Genomic DNA, 22779 nt, shown 5'->3' on the forward strand with positions numbered 1-22779 from the left:
ACACACACATATATATATATATATATATATATATATATATATATATATTATTTTTTGTCTCTCTCTTTCTTTTCTTAGCCCTGCTTCAGTTCCTTTATATGTCAAACAGGAATAAAAATAATTGTCTTTTATGTCTCGCAGGACTATGGAGGGGAAATAAGATGATACATATGGAGGCAATTTGGAAAATGTTATATCACCTACTATTGGAACTTGATAGATTACTATTATTAATGTCAATATATCACCAGAGAAGGTGAATTTTAATTGAGAATGGCTGAGACATGTCAAGAGGAAACATTGTCCTCTGCCATGTAGGACATTATTACTATTTCCAGTAGTAATGGAAATGAAAGTGTGACACTAGAAGTTTAGGAAATATTTATTCAAAATGGGATTGGAAGATATTTTGTTACAAAGAGAATCATAACAGTGTAAAAATAACTAAAAAGAGATTTTCTTCAGGCCAAGAAAATATATAGGGAAACATGAGAGATGCCCAAGTAATAATTAAATAGTTTCCTGAGGGAAACGAGACAGTTTGGTGAGACAGACTATCAGAATCTAACAATAGAAAAATCTAGGAAGATCTGGGGGTGGGGGTTATTCCTGCTTTTTCTGAAAAAAAAAAAGTTTTTCAGATATTAGTGAGCACCTTCAGTATATGTGGCTGTTGGAAGGATCTCATTCTGTGCCCATCTATGTGTCTTTTATGAAATCTCACTGTTTATATCAAAATGTTGAGAAAATGTTAAGAGTTGAAAGGACTAGTGAGCTATCCCAGGACTTATGGACATGCTTTTACTTACTTTTACAAAAGAGGAGCTCAGTACCTCATACACTACTGTGTTCAGATATCATACAGCACCTGTTTTTCAATAGCTTTTCTTTTGAAGGAGTAAATATTTACATCCTTGTCTTGCCTAACAAACAGCTTTATCTGTTGCCTTAAAAATATTCTTGTTTTTTATCCACCAATATTTTCTGAGTCCCTACTCTGTTCTGGGCACTGTACTAGGTAGATAGGATTTAAAGATGGGTTGGAAGTCCTTAAATAATCCATAGATATAGAATATAAAAATATGTAACTATGGAGAAAGCAAAATCAGATCCTATTTTGGAGTCCTTCAAATACGTAAATGTAATATCTATATCTTTTCTTGATATTTTCCATACCTTTATTTTATTGAACTTTTTTAATGTGGTGCAGAACATCAAACCCCGTGCCTCACATGTGCTAGGCAAGTGCTCTACTACTGAGCTAAGATCCCAGCCCCTTTTCCTTAATGTTATATTCTACTAAACAAATAATTATAATTTACCAAGAATTACTTACTTAAATTTTTTTCCAGATTTTCTCATCATCTTACCTCTTCTTTTCTTGACATGATCCAATCTTTCCATATCCTTTAAATATGGTATGATTTTAAAAGTAAAATAAGCATTTAATTTCCCTAGAATAGTGCATATCCTTGACCAAAAAAAAAATACTATTGGAAACATTTGAAAGATAGTCCACGTTCATAAGAAAGAATAAGCTTAAAATAGATAGACCAGATGTTGCTAGAATCATAGTCAAACCTTTAACAATAGAAAATGATTTAAGATTTAAGTGATTTGAGCAGCATGGTCTCATGATTTACATCTTGACATCAGAGTTAAAAAGACCTGAATCTGAATCCTGTCTATGATTTATTAATTATAATGCCCTGACCAATATACCACTTTGTGAGAATATTTGATCATTTTAAAATTATAAAAATTACCTACCTATTTCATAGGTACTAAAAAATTAAATAAATAAAACCAAAATGAAACCATATCTAGCTAAGTGCTTGATAAACAATAAAATGCAACATGCATTACTATTCTTGAAACCAAATGGATGACCCAGAACAAAATGTTTAATTCTTTAATCACCTAAATTCAGTAAATGTGTGTTATATTCAAATAAATTAAAAATCCCTGTGGCACCAATAGTTCCCATTCATTGAGGGTTTATTATATACCAGAGCATGTGCCAGTTGCTTCACAAACAATATTTCCTTTATTTCCCGAGATAACGACAATCTATGAGTTTACCAAGCCTATTTCATGTTCCTTTAGGCACATAGCAAAACCACATTTCCCCACTTTGCCTGTGCTTAATTGGGGTCACGTGATGGAATGTTTGCTTATCTGGTCTGCCCATAAAACATGCTGCATGCCCCTCTGCTCTTTTTCCCAATGGATCTTTGGAATTAAATGCTCTGGTCAATCCCTGGTGCAATACGTTGATTAGGAGTGAAATTCACAGCTCTTTGTCAGTCTTGGCTCTAGAAATGTTATGGGACAGAGCTTACTCCCCAGAGTTGCCATATGGACCAGATGAGTGTTGTGAGCAAGAAGTAAACAGTTGTTCTTCAAAATACTAATGCGCTGAAATTGTTTATTGCAGAAGACCGCATTAATTATCCTGTTTATTTGGGTTTCTTAAAACTTTTGCTTGATGGTATTTTTGCTTGAGAAAAGAATTTCTGTAAAATCTGACAATGTCTCTTAAATTACCAATATTTGGGCTTATGAACCTCATTGACTTTCTTTTTTGATTATATGGATTTTTGTTCATTGTTTATGTTAATTTCCTACTAAATGACTTCAATTAGTTGAATAAATGTGTACATGTATAAAAGTATTTTTATGTAACTGGCCGCTTTCAATCCTACTTTCCCAGATGAGAAAAATGATAGTATAGTTTATAAATGTGTATTTACTTTTCTAGAGCTCATACTCTCAAACATTATATTAAACTACCCCAATTGACCAATCCAAGCCTTCAGCTAAAGATGAACACTATTTTATCAATTGCAATTTTGTATTGCATGATGTTCTTCTTATGTAAGAACAAATTCTGTGACTCATGAGACTTATAATAATAGGCCTCAAGGGCCAATATGTCAGTATCAGAGAAGCCAGTGAAGCTACTGGATCAATACAGGTTTAACATGAATAAATCTCACTCCAATCTCCTTAGCTACCCAGATAAAATTTGATGTCTCACAGAACATCGGTCCCAGGAGATTTTCAAAATGCAAAGTCACAACAGATTTAATTATAGATCTAATTGACTTTTGTCTATGATTCATCAATTGGGGGGTCTCCATTCTATAAAAGAGAATGAGAATTCCCACGGGGCAGTAGCAGAGCAGTGGATTTAGAAAGGAGGAAACAAGTTACACAGTACCCATAGAAAAAGAGCTGATTGGTTAACATCAGGTTACTTCAGGTTGCTTTTTTGTTTGTTTGTTCAGTAATGGTTAAGGAAGTGTAGACTTCTCTGTTACACCAACTAAGATGAGCTGGAATCTTCCATTTCAGGGAAAAACCTTGTTGTTTTAGGATATTGCTGCTTCTTTAAAGTTTCAGTTGGATCATGTGGTGTTTAGCAAGAGTGACTTCATTTTGGTTTAGTCTGGTCTTCTGGGGCCTAGTGCAGGAGTCCAGTCCAATACAACAGCCTCTCATAATTTTTGTTTAACAAGACTAAACAAAAAAGATTAGAGGAAAAAAAAAAGGAAATGAAATGTTTAAAGGGAAGGCAGATAACATTACTGATTTCCATTTTCTCCAAGCCTCTGTATAGAATAAAAGGAAAGAAAACGACTATTAATTAAATGCATAAAATCACATTGACCTCTAATAAGAACATAAATGTATTATTTTTCTTATTTCCCCAGATGAAATTATCTGGAGATTCAACAAGATGAAGGCTATTGTACAGATTCACAGAAGTGTTACATGGTACAGCCTGATTTCAATCTAGTTCTTTGGACTTACAGTCTTTAGCTGCTTGAATTAATATCCTTTTAACTACTTATTATTACACATTTGCTACTAACAACTGGTAGCAGAAACATTGACATTCAGGGTAATGGCAAAAGGTAGAAGTGATAAGAAAGTCTGAATTGGGGTTGAAATCTGGTGCTGCTATTGCCCAGCTATAACATATTGGGCAATTTCATCAGTTTTTGAGGACTTTAATTCTAACTTTTGGAGTACAGTAAGAAAGGGGGCAGTTTGCATGAGTTGATTTAACACATTGCAACTCTTTTATATATTCATATAGTAAATGCTCAAACAGTGCAGATCTTTGCATCATCCACCATAGTTTTTTTTTTTTAATAATAGATATTTTTCTTTCTGTCCACATCTCATTCAATATAGGCATATCAAGTACATACTAAATTCCATGCACAGTGACAGACATATCAGAGATTCATATAAAATTAAGGTATCTTTTTGTGAAATGCAGTTTGAAACCACAATGAGGGGAGATTTTAATTTCAAGATCCACACAGGTAATGAGCTTGAGAGTCATCACTCTTGTTCTTAAAGCAAGATACATGTGGGCAAACCAAAAACCAAGAGTTTTCTTAGAAACAGAGGAAAAAGGAATTGTAAGATAACCTCCCATCCTGAAATCCAGAAAGACTGGCTCATACAGGAAGCACCTTTTGGGTAAGCTTACCCAAAGCAGAAGCTGCTGAAGCCACAAATGGGAAGGCGCATGATACATGAGCACATAAAAAGCACATAGGAGACTATGTGGACAAGAATGAAAAAGAGAATTCCTCAATATTATGGCCTTAGGAATGCTTCTAAAATCATGGTCTTTATCTCAAGGTATCTTTCTCAGGGTAAAAATGTGAGAAAGATTTTCCCATGTCCCTTGCAGTAAAAGAGGAATGTGAATCATTGGGAATTGCAAGAGGAGCTTTCTCATTAAAGTCCTACTCTGTGGTGCCTACTCCATATCTGTGGGAGCCTTGTCAGGCTGGGAAAAGGACATTCCTCTTACTCTAGCCTCTTTAGCCTTCCTGTCTCATCTGACAGAGAAAAAGCACAGTAAGGAGAATCAAAGCTGCATGGAAATATGTTAAGAATACTCAGTCAGAGTAGGCAACACCGACAGTGGGTGGGGTGGGGGATGCTATACTTGTACAGATACCAGGAAAGCTATGCCCCAGTACACAGGGCTGCAGAAATACTGATATTTAATCACAGAATTATATCCATACCTTCAAACCACTGAAGCATGGCTTCAGAATGATAACAATAGATTAAAATACAAGGAGCAGCAAGACAATGATTCTCTCTGTGGGAGGTATGTATAGAATCCAGAAGTTATCATTGTCAACAGAAACAGAACAACAGAAGAAATTGAAGCCCCTGGGACCTATAGCTAACAAACTGTATAAACTGTAAACAGAATCTAGCTCTAAGTAAATTATCGTAAGTCATGACATCAAGAAACTATTTACCATAATTTCTTTTACCAGCTGCAATTTGTTTTGTTTTAAACAAAAAAATTGTAAATTGTATTAAAAAGAAAACCAAGAAAAATGTTCCAATCAGACAAATCATAATCATGCTCAGAGATGACACAGATGGTTAAATTACCAGGTAGAGAACATAAAGTAACTATGAATAATATTAAGGATACTAATGAAAAAAGTAGAAAATGTGCAAATACACACAGATAACATAATCAGAAATATTGAAATTTTAAGGAAGAAATTAAAGGAAATGCTAAAAATTAAAAAAAAAAATCTGAAATAAACAAAGAATGTTTTTGACAGCCTCATCATAGAGAAGGCGGGCCAGGAAGAAATCAGTGATGTAGAAGAAACTTTTCAAACTGAATTGCAAAGAGAAAAAAACTGGAAAAAAATTAGATTGGACATTGGAAAACCACAAGACAATTCCAAAAGATATAACACATGTATAACTGGATTACACGATGCAGACAAAAGGAATGAAGCAGAAGAAATATTTAAAGAAAGTCTGTAACTTCCCAAATTAATTATAGATACCAAAAACCCAGATCAGGCCAGGCCCACTGGAGCATGCCTGTAATCCCAGTGGCTCAGGAAGCTCAGGAAGGAGGATCAAAAGTTCAATTCCAGCCTCAGTAAAACAAGGTGCTAAGCAACTCATTGAGACCCTCTGTTTAAATAAAATACAAAATAGGTTGGGATGTGGTTCAGTGGTTGAGTGTCCCTGAGTTCAATCCCTAGAACCCCCCCCCAAAAAAAAAGCCGCAGATCAAGAAAACAAAGCAGAATAAATACACACAAACAACTACATAGAAACACCTCATATTCAACCTATGGAAAATCAATGGCAATGAGAAAAATCCTAAAAGAAGTCAGAGGAAATGAACCCCTACACCAACAGACTTAGAGGGATAAGAGTTACAACAATTTTTTTTTAATATGTATTTTTTACTTGTAATTGGATACAATAACTTTATTTTATTTATTCATTTTTTAGTATTTATTTTTTAGTTGTAGTTGGACATAATATCATTATTTTATTTTATGTGGTGCTGAGGATCGAACCCAGGGCCTCACGCGTGCTAGGCAAGCACTCTACCACTGAGCCCCAATCCCAGCCCAACAAATGTTTTATCAGTAACCACCCAGCTAGAAGCTAGCTGAAAGGGTTCTCAGTTGTTAAAACTGAAACAACCTACACAACAAAATAAATAAAGCAATATTAGATTGTAACCAAAAGTACAGACATTATTAACAGATATTATTAACCTCATAATAATATAAGTAAATAACTAAATAAATTGAGTAGAGTAAGAAAACTCCTATACATAAAAATTCAAAGAAATTCAACCTCCATGAATGTGGGTTGCACATAATGCCTTTCTTCCTACAGATACAGTATTGAAAAATGAAGAATAATATCCTAGCCATTGAGAAACTGTCTTAGCCATGTGACCAATATTAACATCAAAAGTGATAAATCATACTGCTGATGTGCATTCTTGATAGGATGTGATGGAAATTATCCTTGCCTCAACCTCATAATTCTAACCCAGTTCATGAAATCTAGCCATTTCATTCTATCTTGGAAACATTGTAAAAATCCCACTTGAGGGGCATTCTAAAAAATACCTTCGCAGTATTCAAACTTGTTAGTGTCAAAAACAAGTTTTTGAAAATGTCTCTGCCAAGATATGTCTAATGAGATATGATGATTACATGCAATGTGTTATCCCGAATTAGAAAGAAATAAGCAAACAGAAGAGAATATTCGGTTTTCATTTAATTTTGAGAAAAAATAAACAATGATAACATACTCCTAAATTCCCATTAGCATGGCTAAAACTAAAACAAAAATGGCAATGTTATATATTTGTGGGGGTGTAGAGCGTTATTGATGGGATGATGTACAATTGCCTTGAAAATAGTTTTATCAGATTTTAAAATGGTAAACACATGCCTATCACAAGACTTAGGTATTCCACTCCTACATATTTACCAAAAGTAAATGAAAAGTTATGTCCACACAGATATGCACACCCAAATGTATTTAGTTGTTTTAATTATAATGATCAAAAAATATTGGAAGCAACCTGAATGTTCCTTGATAGGTGAGTCAGTAGAAAAATTATGATATATTCATAAAATATAATTTTCCCTGAAACACAAAGGAACAATAAGGATGTGTCTCACGTAGGTCAAGAAGACACAATAAAAAGTACAATGTGTATGATACCATTTATATAAGATTCTAGAAAATGCAAATGAATCGATAATGACAGAAATCAAATAAGGGATTTCCTAGGAATGGGAACAGAAGGATAGTGGATGTTAAAGGTCACAAGAAAACATTTGGAAAGCATAGCAAGATATGTCATCTTGATTTTGGTGATAGTTACACAGATACACATAAATAAACCGTATGTGTGCAGCTTATTTGAAGTCTATAATACCTCAAAATTGCTTTAAAAATGAGACATGTTTTTTTTTTAATTTTCTCCCTTTTGTATTTTCAAATAACATTTCTAATGTCACAAGCAACAGATTGTCTGATAATTATAATAATTTGAAAGGCAATTGATCTATTTTAGTTATTTTTTAAAGTAACATTAAAATAGATATACAGCTATTGTAGGTTAAAGTGGACATGCTTCTATTAAAGTGAGATTGGATAATACAAAAACTCACAATTTTTCAGTCACTAGGCTTTCTATCCAGCCCTAACATTTCTGCATCTCTCCCTACAAAACTTTGTCTACAAAATACATGTCTGACTCCACAATTTTTTCACTGGTTTTGGAAGTTGTAAGTTCAATTAAGAAAATGACCTTAGTGATCACAATCAGTCATGATAGTAGATCATAATTAACTTGGATAAGCAATTCTACTCCTCCGTATCTTCATCGACCATTTAAAAAAAATCAGGGCTTTTTTTTTTTTGGGGGGGGGGTGTTTGTAGCTAAGTGTTAGAGTACTTGCCTACTATACATATAAGGCTCTGGTGTCTATCCCAGAACTGCAAAAATAAAGAAATCATAAGAAGAACTATGAGTAATCATAATTATGTGGGAATATGAGCTCTAAATAATTTAATTATATAAAAGGAAACATACACAGAGAGAGAGAGAGAGAGAGAGAGAGAAAGAGACAGGGAGACAGAGAAACACAGAGAGAGAGAGAGAGAGAGAGAGAGAGAGACTTAGTTTCCCTATATGAAATGGTTGGAGACAGAAGTGTATGGTTTATATAAACATATAAACATTTATATAGAACCTGAAGGAAACTTTAAACTTTGTTAATAATTTCACAAATGAAAAAAAAGTTTCATGGTGTGGAATTCTCCACCTGTGGTCTCTTGTCAACACTCAAAAATCTTCCGAGTTTGCAGCATTTCAAATTTCATATTTCTGGGTTAGGGATGCTCAAGCTGTATTTGAAAACCTCTTGAGATGGTAGAACAGATGGAGGCAGCAACTCTCAACTCCTCCACAGCCCAGAAACAAGAAAGTAAAAGAACAGCTGACCAGAGACATTAGCGAGAGAGTAAACACTCTGAAACTCAAAGTCGGACTGCTTGAAACTTGGAATTTGGTTACCTGAGCAGAAAATAAAAAGGACAGAATTCCTTGGCCCTGAACTCTGACCAGGATGGAATCAGGGTCAAGGTAACAGAGAGAAAGAGGAAGAGGAATAGCCCATGAGCTTGCTTCCCTAACAAGAATTGGAAAGAAAAGCAGGACAAGTTAAAGCAGTATAGGAAGAGCAAAGATAGTGTAGGAGATCACACAGTCTAACCTAAATTATGGGGTAAAATATGTGCCAGGCAGAGGAGCCCTTGTGTACAGTCCATAGCTACCCACCCTCCCTAGAAGTTAAATCAGTACAGCTTCTCCACACCTGCAGATAGTAACAAATGAAACCAGAGGAAATACCTTTTAAATGGGTTGTCTCAGTAAGTTGGCTAGAAGGAACTCATAGAGAGATTGCTGCTAGCTGAAGGGTAGGGAAACTCTGTCCCCTTCACACTGAACAAAGGGAGCCAAGGGGAGATGACCTGAGAGCTAATCACTCCAGGGTGTGCTACCCAACCCCGCATTCCCCCCAGCCTGTGTAGGAGCTTAGGGGAATCCAAGCCAACTAAAATCCTACCACCATCACATTAATGGGTAAAACCCCAGTGATCTGCATCAACCAGGGTGGAGGCTTGTCAGACTGCCCACATGGAGGCTACACTTGCAGGTCTTACAATTGCAGACACCAAGTGCTTATGCAGCACCACCATAAACAACCCTGAGCAGAGGGAAACAGATGTTCAGTGAGTCATGACTTTCAGCAGTAGGAATTCAGACAAAGACAGTCAAAAACTGACACTTTAGCCCAATCATGAGGATCATACTCTGATAATCTACAACAGCCAGAGTTGTATATATATACTACAAATCACCTATGGAGAGCCTGCCTTCACAGGTCCCTTAGTTGCAGATAGCAACGACTACAAAAGAAGCCACTATGAAGGAGAATGGACTCTCCCATAGAAATCAGCAATAGCTCCTATGCATGCACCTTGCACCCTGTATCCCTGAACCTAACAGAAAGAACCTACAGATGCAGCACCATCCAAGCATGCAGACCCAAGCCTCTGGATTGGCTAACAAATACCAGCTGTCAAGAAAAGCAAAGTAACCAGGAATGTAGCTCCTGTGCCACATCACCACTAGAAGAGTCTTCATCTATGAGTCCTGGAGTTTCTATTGAATTTCATTCTTGTTTAGACAACAGACCTACGGAAGGCAATTCCTGAAGATAACTTGAAGCAGCCAGCAGAAAACTTCATGCATGCACATCAACAGTACAGTCCACAAGGAGGTTTGAGAGGAGCATCCCACTGGCACCAGCCACCACCCAATGTGCCCAGATACAGGCCCACTGACCTTGACGTGTGCACTCCAGAGGGTGGCATCCCCAAACTCATCCCACCATGGGCAACCCAGAACTACATCAAAAAACAAAACAAAAAAAAACTTTTTATATTAGACAACCACACTCTGAAATAAACATGGGGAAGTGGGCCTCACACTGGATTTGACAGCACTAGACATATGGAGCTCCTCAGTACCTGGACACAAGGAAGATCAGAGAGGACCTGCTAGCATTCTATCAGAGTTGAGCGGATGTGATCACTACCTCCACACCAAGGGAAGCTTAAAGGTGAGACCAAAAATCAGTGGACATATTACAAATGTCCCAAATCCTGAAGAAATCCAAATCAGAAGATTCAATAAGAAATCTCCACACTGTTTGGAGAAGAAGGGGAAATGTGTTGGGGAGTGATACTGGTGAAATTAAATTGTTATATGTGTGCATATACAAATATGTAACAGCAAATCCCATCAATATGTACAACTATAATGCACCAATAAAAATGTGGAAAAAAGTCTCTACCTCAACATGGATTATCATAAATAGTTTTAAAATCAGCTTTGATCTTGTAGGCATTTCTTTTCATATAGAATTGATAAGTATTCCCTTATTATTCAGTATCACACCACTGAACTCACCTGATTATATTTTTTCTACTAGTTTAAAGTAACTAGAATCATTCTTTTTTGTTTCCCTATAGCAAATTTATATGTATTTCTCAGTCATTTCTTTCCACCTCTTGCATTATCTGCTTCTGCCTCATCCAACCCCTACACTTTCCTCCTTTTGTCTTAGTTTGTTATTTTTTACTGTCTTTTCTCTCTTTTCCCTTCCCATTTTCTGTGCATCCCTTTTTTACCTATATAATGTAATAGTAATTTTATTACCTTTAATAACTAGTTTCTCAACCTATTCAAGAACTGTACTACAATTTTATGACAGATTAGAAGAACTGTGGAGAACATTTTCAGTAAGTTTTTTCCCTACTGTTTATTAGAACATGACTTTGCTTTTAAACAATTACAGTTAATAAAGTTTTAGTACCTTCTGTTAAAAGTGATGCCAAAGCTGGGCATAATAAGGAATACACATTGAGTAAAAGTACCAATACTTGGATATTGACCTAGTCTGGGGAACTTGAGAAAAAGAAGATAAAAAAATAGTCCCTTACATAAAGTAGAAGAGAAAATCATCCCAGCAGATGGGTAAACATACAAAAGAAAAATATTAAAAGGCAAAGGAACAAACCACCCTAAACAATCTACAACCCTGCAACAGTTAATTCCATTTATTCCACAGTGTAGTAAATGTCAGATAAAAAATTGAGAAAGTTCATAGTTAAAATGCTCAATGAACTAAAGAAGATGTAAGAAATGAACTAAGAGATAAAATACAGGAAGTGAAAGATAATTTCAGTGCAAACACATTCTGAAAAGAAATCAAATAAAAAACTTGGGAATGAAAAACTCAATAAATCAAATTAAAAATTCAGTTGAAATACCATCAATACATTAGAAAACATAGACCTCAATGACTGAATATATAATCTTAAAAATAGACAATAAAGAAAAAATGTTAAGAGTCCATAACCAGAATACTCAAGAAATCTGGGGTAGTATTTAGAGACCAAATATAAGAACCATTGATATAGAAGAAGGTATCAAATTTCTAACTAAAGGAATGCACAATCTTCACAGTGAAATAATATCATAAAATTTTCTAAACCTTAGAAATGTAACAGAAAGAAAAATGCACAGTGCATACAATCATCTCAATAGATTTAGGCAAGATCAAAAACATCCTCTACAAGATACATTACAATTAAAATGCCTAATATACCAGACTAAGGATACAATTATAAAAGGCAGAAGAGAAAAATAGCAGGTCACATTAAGAAGTAAACTAAATAGAATTTCTACTGATTTCTAAGGTTAGATGCTAAAAGCCAGGAGGGCTTGGAATAATACATTCCACACACTGAATGATAACAGTTGTCAAACAAGGTAGCCAAGCCCAGAAAAATCTATCCTTAAGAATTAAAGTTAAAACCAAAATCTTTCACAAGTAGAAATTAACAGAATTCATGACTAATTGACCACTGAACCAGCACTCTGAATAATAATAATAATAATAATAATAAAAATAATAATACTTAAAGGTATACTACATAAAAGGGAGGAAAAAAAAAACCCAAATGAATGCGGCTTCCTAGAATATCAATAACAACTAAATAATTAATACCTAATTAAATATAGCAAACAAATAGAAATGGTAGTAAATAACAAACATTTGTTCATAATAACATTGAATGCAAATAGTCTCAACTCCCCCAATTAAAAGACAGATTGGGAGGCCAAGTGAGTGGCACATGCCTGTAACCCCAGCAACACAGGAGGCTGAGACAAAAGGATAGCAAATTCAAATCCAGCCACAGCAATTCAATGAGACCCTCAGCAATGAAGTAGACCCTGAATCAAAATTTAAAAAGTAAAAAGACCTGGGGATGTAGCTCAGTGATAAAATGTCCCTGGGCTCAATTTCTATTAGACTTCTGGTTTGGATACGAGGTCTCCCTCAAAGCTCATGTGTGAGACAATGCAACATGGTTTGAGGAGAAATGATAAGATTGTGAGAGTCTTAGCCCAATCCGTGAATTAATCCCTGAGGGGATTAACTGAGTGGTAACTGGAGGCCGGTGGGGTATGCCTGCAGGAAGTGGTTAATTTGAGATATGGCTCCGGGGTATATATCTTGTGTCTGGAAAGTGTAGTCTTTCCCTCTGCTTCTTGATCACATGATATGAGCTGCTTCCCTCTGCCACACACTCTGCCATGATGTTCAGCCTCATCTCAAGCCTCAAGAAATGGAGCCAGCCTTCTATGGACTAAGACCTCTGAAACTGTGAGACTTCAAATAAACTTTTCCTCCTCTACTTTTTCTGGTCAGCTCCTTTAGTCATAGCAGCTGAAAAGCTGACTAAAACACCATCCCCAGAAAAAGAAAGACAGAATTCATTGGAATAATGGGTTAAAAAACAACATCCAGCTATATGCTTTTTGAAAAAGACTCAGACACAGACATCCACAGGCTGAAAGTAAAAAGATGCATTCTATGTAAACAACATTTTTTTAAAAAAGCAGTAGTAGTTATTCCTATATCTTACAAAGTGGAAGTATGCAGTAATTAATCAGAAGAGCCAAAGAAAGTTACTAAATATGGGTAAATGGAATAATTCAACAGAAAGGCATGTGATAGTAAATATTTATGCCCAAATGTCAGTGCAGTTAATTACTTAAAAAATATTACTTTTTGATGTTAAAACCATGGTGGACCCCAATACAATACTGGGTGACTTCAACACATCCTTTCCACCAGTAGAAAGGTCATCCAGGCATAAGTTCAAAAATATATTTATAACCTAAATAATAATATAAATCAAAAATAGATCCAATAAATATCTACAAAATATTTCATCAAAAGCAACTAAATTATTCTTCTTCTCAGAAATTCATAGAACTTTTTTCCAAACAGATCCTATTCTAGGTTGTGATGTAAGTCTTAGCAAATACAAAGAAATAATTGACATAATTTCGTGTGTCTTATAAGATAATGATGAAATGGAATTAGAAATCAACATCAAGAAAAATTATAGAAAACATATAAGTACATGGATATTGAAAATACTCTTTAAAATAAGGAATGTATGATAGAAGAAATCAAGAAATTCTTAGGAACAAATGAGAACAGAGAAATGCATATTTAATTTTCTGGGACAGTATGAAGGTAGATGTAAGAGGTATATTTGTAGGATTGAGTGCCTGTATTAAAATTTTAAAAAAGAGAGAGAGAGAAAGATCCCAAATAGATAATCTAATGTTATACACCATGATCTCAGAACAGAAAGAACAAACTAATTCAAAAATAGAAGACAAGAAATAAAATCAAAGGCAGAATCAATATAATTGATAACAATTAAAACAGAAAAATATACAAAGAATAAATGCAATAAAGAGAAGTTTCTTTAAAAAGATAAACAAGATTGATAAGTCCTTAGCCATACTAGCCAAAGAAAAAGCAAGAAGACTGCAATCAAGAAAATTAGATATTGAAATGGAGATATCAGCATAATAACTTCTGAAATTCAGAGGATTATTAGAAACTATTATGACTATTCATACTCTACCTGGAGTAAACTGGAAAATTGAGAAGGCATTGACAAATTTTTATACACACATGATATGCCCAAATTGAACCAGGAAGGTGTAAAAAAAAAAAACTAAACAAACCAATATCAAGCAATGAGATTCAAGTAGCAATTAAAAACCTTCAAACAAAGAAAAACCCAGGACCAGACAGATTCTCAGCTGAGTTCTATCAGGCATTTAAAGAAGAACTAATACTAGACTTCCTCAAATTATTACATGAAATAGAAATGGAGGGTATACTCCTAAATACATTCTAAGAACCCAGAAATACCCTGATTCCAAAAGCAAACAAAGGCATATCAAGGGAAGAAAACTACAGACTAATGACCCAGATGAACCTAGATGCAATCATCCTTAATAAAATATTACCAAAGAAATTCAAACCCTTCAAGAAGATAGTACACCATAATCAGGTGAGTTTTATCCAAGGGATGAAAGGTCTATTCAACATACAGAAATTGATAAATGTAATTAACCACATAAATAGAATTAAGGACAAAAGTCATACAATCATCTCAACAGATTTGGCAAAGGACTTTGATATAATCCAGCACCTATTCATGTTAAAAATGCTGGATAAAATAGTAATTAACCTCAACATTATAAAGTGTATATATGACAAAAATCATATCCAATATGATATTGACTAGAGAAAACCTGAAAGCATTTTTTCTTAACTCAGAAACAAGACAAAGATGCCCACTTTCAACATTAATATTCAATAGAGGTTTTTTTTTAAACTCCAGCCAGGGCAATCAGGTAAATTAAGAAATTAAAAAGATACAAATAGGAAAAAAAGAAGCCAAGATATCTCTGTTTGCTAATGACATGATCCTATGTCTAAAAGACCTAAAAAACTCTATCAAACCTCTAAAGCAATAAAGAAATTGAGCAACGTTGTAAGATGTAAGATCAACCTTCATAAACCAGCAGCTTATCTATACTTTCATAGTTATTCTGCTGAGAAAGAAATAAAAATATATATACCTTATTCATGATAACATTAAAACATAAAATAAAATACTTGGGAATTAAAACAAGGAAGAGAAAGACATCTATAATAGAAACTATATTGTGCTCACTTTGACAGCACATATACTAAAATTGGAACAATACAGAGAAAATCAGCATTGCTCCTGCACAAAGATGACACACAAATTCACGAAATGTTCCATATTTTTACAGTGGAAAGTACTGGATGATACTGATTCTGGAAAAAAAACACAAATATATTATTCCATCTCTACATAGTAAAAAGCATTCTTGCACAGTATTTTGTACTTGTATTTCATTTTATTAAAACGGTGGGGTTGAAAAAAAAACTATAGAATACCAAAGAAAGAAAGTGAAGATGAAAAAAACCTCACACTTATTCTTAGATAGGCAGAATTAATATCATCAAAATGGCCTTGCTATCAAAAGCATTATACTGATTCAAGGCATACTTCATCAAATACCAATTACATTCTTTACAGTACTAGAAAAAGCAGTCCTAAAATTCATTTGGAAGAATAAAGGATCCAGAATATCCAAAGCAGTCTTGAGCAAAAAGAGCAATGCTGGAGGCATCACAATACCTAAACTCAAATTATACTGCCGAGCTTTAGTAAAAAATAAACAAACAATAGCATGGTGTTGGCATCAAAATAGACATGAAGTAGACATGAAGGCCAGTGGGATAGAACAGAAGTCACAGAAACCATCTCACATAGTTAGTAATCTAATGTTTGATGACAAAGATGCTAAAAGTACACATTGGAAGAAAGATGACTTTTTTTAGCCAATGGTGCTGGAAAAATCCATAAGTAGAAGAATTAAACTAGATCTTTATCTCTCACTCTGCACAAAAGTCAAATCAATATGAGTCAAATACTTAGAAATTAAACCAGAAACTTTGTAACTGTAAACCTAGGGTCAACACTCCAACATACTGGTGCTGGCACCAGCTTCCTTAACAAGACCCCTAAAGTTCAATAAATACAGCCAATAATTAACAAATGGGACCACATCAAATTAACAAGGCTTGTTTCACCTTCATTGAATGCCCAGTATCACCTACCATCATTATTTCTTTTTCTTCTTTCAAATAACTTGCCATTATCACTCACTTTGTAGAAATCTAAACAAGACTAGACTAATATAGAAGTGTTGGAAGCATGGGTTTTGGACTTCTAGTTGTTATGATATAATAAATGGCCTGTTCTGGAAGATAATCCATTGCAGGCAGTATTTGATGGGATGGAAGTGTACTTCCTATAAGAAATAAAATAAAATAATTATTTTATTATAAAATAATAAATAATAAAAATAATATTATTTATTATTTTATAATAAATAAAATCACAAAATATTTGTTTAGTTAATAAATGGTTATGATCAATGCCATTAAAATTACTAAAGTAGACTTCATTGAAGAAATGGTGTCATGTAAGAATCTTGAACTATTTTTGAAGATCTTCTTTAAAGAAAAGTCAAGTTGGAAGCTTTGTGTATCAGCTGGCATTTTCTGTGTAACAAACCGCATTTTGGGTTTTAAATTTTCACACAAACCGCATTTTGGGTTTTAAATTTTCACACAATTCTGTGGGTCAACACTTTAGTCTGAGCTAGTTCAACTGAGAAGTTCTTCTGGTCTGATCTGAGTTCACTCATGCAATTGGTCATGTATCACAAGCCTCAGAGTTGGTTTTTCTTTGATGTCTTCAGCTGGAGTGATTCAACTGTGCTCCATGTGGTTTCTCATCCTCTATCCTGCTGGACTTAACTTGTTCTCTTGGAAACATGTCAGGTTTCTAAGAGAGCAAGAGTAGAAAACACACAAGATCTTTTGGTGGGCAGGTTACAAAATTTATATGATATCCAAGTAATGGAAAACTATTGGTTAATATAGGTCACAGGTCCAAATATCATTCAAGAAGCAGAGAAACTGAAAACAAACCAAAAAGAACAAAAGAAAGAAAAAGAAAAAACTGAATCAAATTCAGGATTTGAATAGAGGAAAGCCTGAAGTATCATGATCATTTTATATTGCAAACTACTGCAGGCTGCTAATTGAATCAGCAAATATTCAAGGCTATGTATACAGGAATGTTGTTTATAGGTTTGAGGATCACAGAATGTTGCAGATTAGTTACATGAAAATAGTCTTATTCTTCAGAGTTAGGTAATATTGGTTTATAGAATCTTGTTGTCAGAATTTAAGATGTAAATGTAGGTAAAGATAATCTTTCTCAACTCTTTGTTTCACAGATAACAAATATTTGATGCAGCAATGTGAAGTAAATTTTTCAAGATCTTAAATTCATCACATATGTGAAAATGGGATTGAAACTTTATCCATATGTTTATTAGACCAGGTCCTTGAATATCAAAGAAAAATCATTTTGATTTATCTGGAGGACTTAGAAGATTTATTTATAAGTTAAAGGTCTATTTGTGTGTGTGTGTGTATGTGTGTGTGTGTAAGGTATAACCATGCACACACTACACACACTGTGTGCACACCCTCACAATAGAAAAAGGAGGTGTGAGAGTGACATTTTGCATAGCCTTTTTTCCAATTTTTTAATTTGTCTCACCTCCTAATTTCTATCATACCCTGAGCAGAAATTATTCCCAGAGCTAATTCATACATATACTGTTTAACACATGCCATCTGCTTCTGAAACCTGTGGCTACACACAACAAGTGTACTGTTAGATAAGTAATTTCTGATATCAGCGTAGAATAAATGAAACTACTGTCCTTCTTCAGGAAAAATAAAAAACATTTATCTTTTCAAAGTCATTTCCTCCTGCTTATTGCTGAGAGCCATAGCCAAGTAGGAATGACACATGGCAATTTCCTTGTCAGCCTACCCAATGTTGCTTAGAGGGAGGACTCTCCATTGTGGAAATGGGCTTGCCTTGGACCCAGGTCATTTGCAGTGACATTGCATGAATGTTTGAGAAAGGTGACCCTGCTCAAGGACCAGGGTGGATCTGGGTTTAGGGTGGATCCCGGATTAGGGTGGATCCTGCTGGGAATAGGGCATATCCTGCTGCCTCAGGCGCCACTCCTTGAGTTCCCATTGAGTTCTCGCAGGATTCAGAGGGTATTTGGGATGCAAAGCCTGGTGGAGTGTGTGGAATTTTCCCAGAACATGTGTGTAGAGTGCCGGTGAGAGGTCGGAAATAAAGAGTTGCTGTTTGAATCTACAAGGTGGTGTGGTGGCCTGGTTATTTTGTGCCCAGCCAGACTGCGGCAGCTTATGAAATACATACTATATATCCCCTTAACATAACCATATTTTCAGTAGGTACTGAGAGAAAACCAATGTTTTCTCTCAGTACCTACTGATGGCAAAGAATAATGCTGAATGACATTTAATTGATGGTGTTTTAAAAAGTTCTAAATTAGGGAAAATAGTTACAAAATTATTTTCAAGGATATTAAAAACTAATAGTAGTTTGTAAAATACAAGATTACTGAGTCAAACAGCCATGGTTTTCAAATAGCATTTTATAAATTTAAAATTTATAATCGTAAACTAATTTGACATTTCAGAGCCCCAGTTTCCTCATCTTTAAAAAGAAGGGGATAGATAATAACAAGTTAAACATCAAATATTGATGAATGCATGTAAAACACTGAATGCATCCCTTGGAGCTGAGTGAATAATAAATGCTAGCCAATTACATAGTCACACAATTAAACAGGGAAATTCAATAAAGATATTATAATAAAATCACCATAGCTCCTAAAATTCACAAATTAATGTTTGAATTTTAATAAGGATGAATATTAAATATCAGAAGTCATCCAAAAATGTGGATCAACACAAAAAAGACAACTTCCTGTTATTGTGTTAGGTGTGTAGTAGGTATTGTACCATAGGGTTTATGTGTACTATTTATAACAAATCATGTTTATTATATCTATTTTGTAGAGAGGAAAACCCAGACCTACAGAAGTTAGAAAAAATGCCTGTAGCCTTAGGACTAAGAAGTGGGAGAACTGGGATTTGAGTCCAGCTATATCTAACTTCAAAGCCTTTGATTTTAAAGAAGATTGTAAATTTATCATTGGTTTTCATTTATCCACATTGCTTCCTGTCATATTCAATCTAGATAAGCAATCAGAACATGGTCCTTGGTCTGGACTTCCACATTTTGCTTCAGTTATGGTATATAATGTCCAATAAAAAGGGTTTTGTTGAGTACCCTGCCTAAATTGACAGTGGAATGCAAGAGGTCAAAATATGTGGGTTTTTGTAATTTTTCCTAAAGCAGAGACCAGATAGAGAAACTGGGACTCAGACAGTGCTGATGAGTTAAATAGTAATGAAAAATGTCAGGGAGGTTCTAGAGACAAAGAGAATACTCTTTGGCTTGATGACCTAAATATCAAATTTCTTCATGACAGTTTATGAGTGAGTGATAGGAAAAGATATGTCAGCTGCACTGTCCAAGCAATAAAAACAAATTACCTTATTGTGGACAAAGGATTACAATGGAGGACCCTATATGCTGCTTTCTGGAATTCTTACTGCAAGAAGATTTGCCTGTTTTACATTGCTATAGGAAATAATAATAATAATAATAATAATAATAATAATAATAGATTATTTCCACCTATTTTTTCTCAGGTGTATTTTTATCCCCTCATCTTCAAGAATGATGAATTCCAAAACCCATGGCTTTGAGAAGATTAAACTTCACCTGTCAGAACAGATCTGTATACATAGTATATACTCCCTAAAAACACGTGGCTTACGATAGAATTGTGTGTTAATTTAGGAAGAATTATGGACTCAAATTAGGAAGAGCTAATACCTTGTGAATAACAACTGACTTTAGCTTATCAATTTCTGTTTACTCATCTGTATTGGCTTAGAGATTTAGAGTGAGAAGGGAGATACAAGGATGATAAATTAACATGTATACTTTCTATATAAATCCTGTGGATATTTCTATATGTCCATATAGGTTACATTTTACTAGACAGAAGATTAAGATTATATCAAGTAATTCCACTCTTGGGTTTTATTTGCTGATGGTCAAAGAAGTCTCTGGCCCCAGAGTCCATCTGATAGAACGTCAGTACTTTGCAGTTGCCATCTACCTCTGAAGGGGCTCTGCTACCTTTACTTTCAGGATTCTTCACAAAGAAAAGTAGAAGTTAACACGACATTGCAACTTCTCAGTCACCCAAGCCAATGTCATATTTGTATTTTCCTCTTCTCAATGTCACACCCAAAGAATCACATCCTCACTACTCCAAGAATCTTTACATCTGTCTTGCCTTCCTCCATCCTAATCCTAGTCCTCTTAGCTTTTCACAAGGATCTTCAAACTTGTCTTTAAATCTCTCAGTCTCATTGCTTTGGCTTGTCACTTCCTCACATTGCAAGTGATCATTAAAGAGAATTTGAAGAATATCATGATCACAAAGGTCATGGAAACTCTGGCTTAATATCCTTACAGATTCCCTGTGCCTTTAAGACACAACACCAAATTCCTAGACTTCATTATCAGACCCTACATAGGCTGACCACTTCTCCTTTCATCACTCCACCTCTCTGCCTTGTCTTGTGCTCTGGTTCCTCTGACCTCCCTACTCTATGAACTGCCCATGATACTGCTGCTGATCATGTTGTTCTTCTCCTAAAAACTTTACTGTTATCCTCTCACACCTTCAGGTCCCAGAGCAAATGTCACTTCTTGGTGTGATTCACTGAGCCATAGAGCAATAGAAAAACCTCTATATAATCTCTTAAATCTTCCCACACTTAGATCCATTTTAAGTTAATATTTTTAATATTAATTTAATATGGTGGCAGTTAATGATCTATTTTGACTCTTTTGCATACGTATACCCACTTTTACCAGCACCATTTATTGAAAGTTCTGTGCTTTCTCCAAAGTGTGCTCTTAGCATCTCTGTCAAAGACCTGGTAGTGTGAGATGCGTGAAGGAACATCACTTTTTCTATCCCTGGTTTTCCTTGCTCTCAAAAATTGAATGAATAAGTTTATATGAATAATACTCAATGACAATTTTTTCTATTCTGTCCCTTACCAGTGAATCATGGGATATATTTAAATACAGACCAAGCTGTTAATTAAGCATACAAAAATATATATTTTTGGCTTTGGTGGCCAAGCTGAGAGATAAGAGATGAAGGCTTCAGTGATGAGCAGAATAGATGTGAAAGGGACCCTTCCATTTGCCTTCCATGACCTCATTATTTATGTCTGGACTCTCAGGTTTGAGACCTGAAAAGATCTGGCAGCTTAGAAAGATGTAAGTCTGTGAGGAAATTTATAAGACTGTAGATAGCTAGAGTTGGTTTAATTGAAAGATATAATTACCAGGTGTTGAAGGCAAAGGGGTTCATTAACTCACCAGACACTCTGTTGACTGAACTGTCTTCATTTTAATTTTTCATGACACATCAAGCAGGGGGACACCTGTGGGTCAGGAGAATTGACCAATTCTGGACTTTCAGGCACTTCAAACTCAACCCCAAGGGCAGACAATCTTTCAGAAGTGGAATGCTAAGTTGTTTTCTCCTGTTTTAAAACTCCTTGTTATAAAACTGTAATAAAACTCCATTGCTCCCTGAGGCTCCATAAAGACCTTGATAATCTGGCCTTTGTCTGCTTCTTCTCCTCAGATTTCTATACTCCTCCCCTTCCCTGTACTTTTTGCTTGATATACCTTGAATTGATAAGAACACTAGTAATTATTATTGCTATAATGATAATTTAATATGACTACTGCTACTAATATTTGCTGAACTGTTCCTATGTGCAAAACACTGTTATACCATGTCATATACAGTAGCTCATTAGGTCCTCCTGAACATAAAACCTACCATTTATGGTAGGTGCTGTTCCTGATTTAAAGATGAAAAATGTGAGTCTGGAAACAGTCAAATAAATTGCATCAAATCAAACAGTTAATAAATACAAATTAGACTCTGGGTTTATCTGATTTTAAAAAAATAAGCATATGTTTTGTCTTGTTGAGTTTTGTTTTCCTCCACACTCATTTGTGCATTCTTTGGGGTTAAAAACTCTCCTGGTAACAGCTTGTCTTCGACAACTAGAAAAGCGCTTGGTACTTAGAAGGCCCTTGGGAAGTCTGCAGGATGAAGAGTTTGCAAATGACCTCTCCTTTCCCTACTCAGTGGTAGGAGTAGTTGCACTCAATTATAGAAGTAGAAAGAAATGATTGGTCTATCTGTACCATTATCATCGCTTAGCTTGAAATGCAAATGATAGCACCTCCTGAAGTAAGTGGCTTATGGGACTAAGTTCCTTACAGTAAAGGACAAAGAAATGCTTATTTGAGGAG

General features: G+C 34.8%; 1 non-coding gene across 1 annotated transcript; it reads left to right on the forward strand.

Moving 5' to 3' along the window:
* Nucleotides 1-15514: 15514 nt before the first annotated feature.
* On the forward strand, nucleotides 15515-15621 carry LOC125619678. Its single transcript, XR_007351220.1, has one exon. It is a non-coding gene; the product is annotated as a U6 spliceosomal RNA (small nuclear RNA).
* Nucleotides 15622-22779: the final 7158 nt, after the last annotated feature.

This window comes from Marmota marmota, unplaced genomic scaffold (genome assembly GCF_001458135.2).
Source record: "Marmota marmota marmota unplaced genomic scaffold, marMar, whole genome shotgun sequence".
NCBI lineage: Eukaryota > Metazoa > Chordata > Mammalia > Rodentia > Sciuridae > Marmota > Marmota marmota.